A 6031-nucleotide genomic window follows, 5' to 3' on the forward strand; every position below is an offset into this window, starting at 1 on the left:
GGCCTCTCTCTGCCTCCCTGTTAGGCTGCTCCCTTTGTTGGTGTTTAGCAGTGCTCCCCTCACCTTGGAGGGTTACCTTTGAGCACGCCGCTCCCAGGTGAGCGTCTGAGGTCTCCTCTCATCGGGTCCTCCGCTCCTTGGAGCTCCATTGAGTAGCAGCCTCAGGTTGTTAGGCCTCTCTCTGCCTCCCTGTTAGGCTGCTCTCTTTGTTGGTCGAGCTTAGCAGTGCTCCCCTCACCTAGAGGGTCACTTATGAGCACACTGCTCCCAGTTCGAGCATCTGAGTCCCCTCCTATGTTTGGAGTTGGGCCTCCACTCCTTTGAGCTCCGATTAGCAGTCATGCCAGGGTGCTGGGCCATCTTCTGCCTCCCTGGCGGGTTGCTTGTTGAGTGAGCTAGCTGTGCTCCCCTCACCATGGAAGGGGTCTCTTGCAAGCACACCGCTCACTTCTGAGCATCTGATTCCCTCTCATTTGAGAGTCAAATCCTTCACTCTGTGGGCTTTGCTGGGTAGCACATCAGGACTCTGCCTTCCTCTTAGGCTGCTCCCTTGGTGAGCTCAGCAGTGCTCCCCTCACCCTGGAGGGTTATCTATGAGCATGCTTCCCAGTCAGGCACTGGTGTCCCCCTCTCGGTCTGAGAGCTGGGTGCTACACCCCTTCTAGTGAGTAGATGCTCTGGAGTCTGTCCTGTGACTGCTATGGTTGAGTTGGCGATACTCCCCTCACATGGAGGGTTTTTCTATGAGATACACCTTTTTCAATCTACATGCACTCTGAGCATGCGGCCTCCTGCTGAAATAATTGTCACTCCTTGAGCGTGCCACAGTCACGTAGGGTCTAGGCCTGTCTAAATGTCAGTTTTTGGTTACCCATTAGTAACGGTGTTTCTAAATCCATGCTGTGGTAAATGCACACGCTGAGTTTCTGTGCACTTTCTAAAATCCACATTGTGGTAAGTGTGCACGCTAGGCATTCTGTGCACTTTCTAAAATCCTGTATGGTAAGGGTTATGGGCTGTCAGCCTCGTTTCCTTTCTCTGAGTTGGTTAGGCCCGGTTTTCACCTTGGGCTCCACTTAACCTATGTATCCCTGTTGGTACGTTTCTGAGCAGGGTGTTGCTACCAAAGATCTGTCGAGTCAGTTCTTTGAGTGAGCTCATTCAGAGCCGGCAGTAGCCCCCTGGGTGACAGGCCAGTGTCTGGTTTTTAGACACATGGCCGTATCCCCTCAAAGGAATCTCTTTCTTCTGATTCCAAGCCTTTGATCTCTGCCCTAGGCTTGGGCTTCCCAGCCCAGCCACTATCAGGTAAGTTGTTTAGGGTATGCAGCTCAGGCCCTTGGCCGGAGGGGATAATGTCACTGTCAGCCGTCATGGCGTCCTAGGGGAACTCCCACGGCTATGGTAGAGTTGGTACTTAGTCCTCGCCGTGGTTTTTGGCATGCACTCCCCTCAGCATGGTGGCGTGGGTATACTGTTCCCCATAGCGGCCCCTAGAGGACGCAGTTCGAAGTTCCCTCGAAAGGGAACGTCACAGGTTACGTATGTAACCATGGTTCCCTGAGAAGGGAACGAGACAGTGTGTCCTCTAGTTTCCTTGCCATGCTTCGGACGCAAGTTTCAGACGAAGAAGCGGATGACGTGTTATCCCGGCGCCCTTTTATACTGTGATCGCGCAGGGCAATGACGTCATAGGCTGTCGCTAGGCCAATGTTATTGTCATTTTTAGATGTATGCTTCAGACACTGGTCACGCTGAAGGCTTTCCCCCATAGCGAGCCCTAGAGGACGCAGTGTCTTGTTCCCTTCTCAGGGAACCATGGTTACATACGTAACCTGAGACGATTTCCAGGCTCAAGATGGAGCCCTCCTGAAAATGGGTGGAATTTAGTGGTGGTGGGGCCAATTTCTTTTTAAATCTCAAAGATGTGAATAATAGAGAAACTCGTGATACATTTATGTTATCATATGATGATGCTGCAAGTGAAAAAATTACATGGTTAAATAATTTCAGTATCATGAGGACAAACATTTATATATAGAAAATGGTGCAAAACATTTAATTGTTCCCTTACGAAAAATGACCATGGTTTTACTACAAATAAAACTAAAAAAACAATGGTTACTGTAATTAAACCATGGTAACCACAAATTAACCATGGTGTTGCTAGACTAACCATAGTTTAACCAAGGTATTTGTAGCAAAAATGTGGTTATACAAATGGTAATCAATAAGTCAAAAAACCATGGCTACACCTTTACTACAATAAAACCATTGTTAATTTTTGTATGGTCTGGTAAGAAATATTTCAATATAAAATTTGATGGCCCTTAAAAAAGCTACTTTTGCACACTTCAGAAACAACCCTCACTGCCCTGAGCACAAAAGTAAGGTCATCCTTTGTTATTGTGTCTCCCACAATTATAAATGAAAGGAGAATTTGGACATTTGTAATACAAATATCCATATAATTGATTATCTGTTAGTTAAGAAAGGTCAGTGTACCTTAATCTCCATAAAATCAGTTTTAGCCCCTGGAATTACATAATTCTCTTCGTCCACAAACTCTTTATTATGTAAGAATTAGGCATGTGTGTTTGTCCGTGTGCATGTGGGGGGTACAGACATTAAATATGAATGGAATTGAATATGCAGTCTGCATCAAAAGCAGTTAGGTTGTCTGGTCACATGCTTTGAATGTGTCATTGAGAATGACAAATACTTTATCATACTTTGTCAAATATTGAGAGTTTCATTTAGTCCCACTTATTTACTATTGGCATGGATTTAACACTTGATTTTATAAAGGACCTATGCAAATCCAATTTACTGCTGAATGTTTTATGATTTTCATGATGCATGTTCCCTATCCTGCAGCTTGGTTTTGGAGCATTCAGCAGACTACTGCAGTCTGACATAGTTGACTGGAACTTTACAACTTTACAACTGTGATTCAGATACTTGAATCGACTCCTTCAAATTATGAAATATGCTTGACTATACCATTTGACTGTTTATGTAGTTTTTAAAACTATTTTTTAACAGTTTTTGCTGAACTGCTGCTGCCATGATCAATGGAAAATGGCCATATTGACATCGTTTTTAAATCAAATTCTGTTTACCACCTGCTTTTCTCTTGCAATAACAGCACAGTATTAACCACACATGGCAAATACTGCTTAGCTTTGTAAACTAAGCTAAAGTTTTTGTGCTGAAATAATGAATGCAAAAATGGCAAAACTTTAGTGAAATCACCCCTGAATGCACAAAAAAGTGTCTAAGAATAAATCAATTACCGGTGCAAAGCGGATCTGCTGAATTAGACTGCATTTCGCTTAAGGGAAGGGAAGTTCACCCCAAATGCAACATTAAATTACTTTTATTATTTTATGAGGAGTCTAAAAAGGTGACTGTTTCCCTTCAGATTCTGTCTCCAGAGTGACAACCCTGTGGGTCAAATGGAATAATCCAGAAACCCACTCTACATCGACTAAAAGCCAGGCCCTACGCTCCTGTGGTGCTGTACATGTCTGTGAGTTCACTGCGGGGCTACTGTTACCCCGCCTCTCAGCCTGCAGTGATGGAGGAGCAGGGGCTTGTACTTGTGAGGTCACTCCAGAGTGCTTTCAGATGCTGCCCAGACATGCTCTAAACTCCACATGCTCCAGGCGTAGAAATATAGCACCCTCTGCGTGAGAAACAAAGTTACAAGTACAGACAGTGGAGGGCTAGTGTATCCATCACTGAGGTTGAGGCCTAAAAGCAACAGAAATAAGCTGCTTCTTCTATTCTCAAAGCCAGTTTCTGTTAAATCGACCAGCTTTTTGTAAATTTCAGGATTTTCCATGTCCAGTGTCCATAAAATCCTTAAAGGGATATTTCACCCAAAAATGAGGGAGTATAAACATTGGCTGAAAACGTGTATGACCTACTTTCTTCAAAATTTTGAAATGTTTTTGTCAATACAATTAAAGTACACTTTAATTTGGATTATTCTTTTTTTTTTTAGAAATTACTAATAAATTTAGTAATACACTGAAGTACAAAAATAAAATAGTATTTTCTTGTAAAACATACCCTAATAATCTTTGTTTTATTTACAACTTCAACAAATAATTCAGTACAGTGTAAATAGGGTCCAAAACAACACTGGACCGCACACATTCTTCATTGTATAAGACATATCATATCTCTTTTGAATGTAAAGTCTGTGCACAAAAAAACTTGAATTCTAAGTCTAACACAAGTCCATGTCTTTGGGTAGTGGTATTGTGAAGTCAAACATGGGGCACTAGCACACTTAATCATAAAATGACCACTGGGTCACTCAAATTGCACACTTGGTGTAAAGCCATTAAGGACAGATATTTTGTGTTCTTAGATGAGAGACAGTCGGTAACATTGCCATGTTTAAGAACCCAAGCTGAACTGCGTTTGAATAAAGAATCACTTTTCAACCCATCTCTACCACATTCAAACCCCCAAAGGGCATGCGAATTCTTTCAATTTCATCCAAGATATAAACACATGAATAATATCTATGTCGATCTCTAATTCATGGACAACTGCCAAGGCTGAATAGCTTTTTCAAGGGTGATTTGGGAGGCGAAATGTTTGACGGTGCAGAATGGTAGCAAATACTTAAGTCGTCCCTCTGTGATGTTATTTGGTAACACAATGTACAGCACACACGTGCAATGTTTTTTGGGATGTCAATACATTGTGACTGTAAGGCCTTCTTTCAATAGCCTTAACCATGCCAGTCAGCACTCAAGCATGCACAGAATCCCGGCAGGAAGGACCTCTGGCGGACATCCAATATAAAAGCAGTTCTTACATCCAATACCAAGTTGCTAAATCGCCTTTCAACACAGCAGTTCAGACAGCATACAACTGATCTGAATCATTACTACACTGAAGTTTTCACTTAAAACACAGTGCTCTGTTTGTACATGAGCAATTGCCATGAATGTCCATGATAAAGACAAAAACATTTTTAATCTAAAAACAAGTACTTAGAAATGTACTCTTTGTATTAATATTGGTTTCAATAAACTGACATTTTCAATGAAAATTTAGATGTCTAAAAATGCAATGTCATGTAACCATCATATAAAAACTTACATATTTTTCTTGAATATATGCTAGTATAATCTTAATCATTATTTTAAGAAAAGCTTTTTTGTGCAAATATCATGAAGTACTAAATAATAAAATTTATTCAAAAACTAATTTAAAATAACTACTTTATAATTTATTTAGCTTATTTATTTATTATTTATTATTATTTATCATGTCACACAACATTATATTTTACCTGAACCTGAACTAACCCTATAAAGGACAAATTATGCAATATTAAAGGGGTCATCTGATGCGATTTCAATTTTTCCTTTCTCTTTGGAGTGTTACAAGATCTGTAAAGTTGCAAAGACTAAAGTCTCAAATCCAAAGAGATATTCTTTATAAAAGTTAAGACTTTTCCACGCCCTCCTAAAACGCCTCGTTTAAACACGCCCCCATATGTCTACGTCACTGTGTGAGAAGATTTGCATAACACCGCCCAAATGTTCACGCAAAGAAAGAAGGCGTAACTTTTATTCTCGCTGTAGTATTGTTGTTGCCACCGCCACCATGTTGTGGAGATGCTGTGTGTTTTGTTGTGAAAGCGAAACTACTTTGTTTGGCCTTCCAAAAGAGGACGATATCCGCTTCGTCATGCCTAGAGCTGATCTGTGCTGGTAGCTGAGGAAATCAATCATCAACTTCGCACTGTCGATCGCCGCATCGGCTTTCACCGTGGACGAAGCGGAGTCCAGCCCAGTCTGTGCTCAAAGGCTGTTCTATAAAGTGGGGCAGTTCCAACTTTGCAAGGACAGTCTGGCGCTTCTGACTCACAGCCTGTAAGTACATTTTTTATATTTAAAGAATTTGCCACTGATGATTCAAACGCAAGTTTTAAGCAGTGTAGAATAGTGCTTGTTGTTTGTCGTTTCTCCGATCACAAATGCAGACATGGTTTTATGTTTAC

General features: G+C 41.4%; 1 protein-coding gene across 1 annotated transcript in view; it reads right to left on the minus strand.

Moving 5' to 3' along the window:
- Positions 1-6031, minus strand: part of LOC107590100 (A disintegrin and metalloproteinase with thrombospondin motifs 2-like) — a 77357-nt gene that overhangs the window by 67444 nt on the left and 3882 nt on the right. The window lies entirely within an intron of this gene.

Source organism: Sinocyclocheilus grahami, unplaced genomic scaffold (assembly GCF_001515645.1).
Source record: "Sinocyclocheilus grahami isolate Dianchi unplaced genomic scaffold, SAMN03320097.WGS_v1.1 scaffold124.1, whole genome shotgun sequence".
NCBI classification, from domain to species: Eukaryota; Metazoa; Chordata; class Actinopteri; order Cypriniformes; family Cyprinidae; genus Sinocyclocheilus; species Sinocyclocheilus grahami.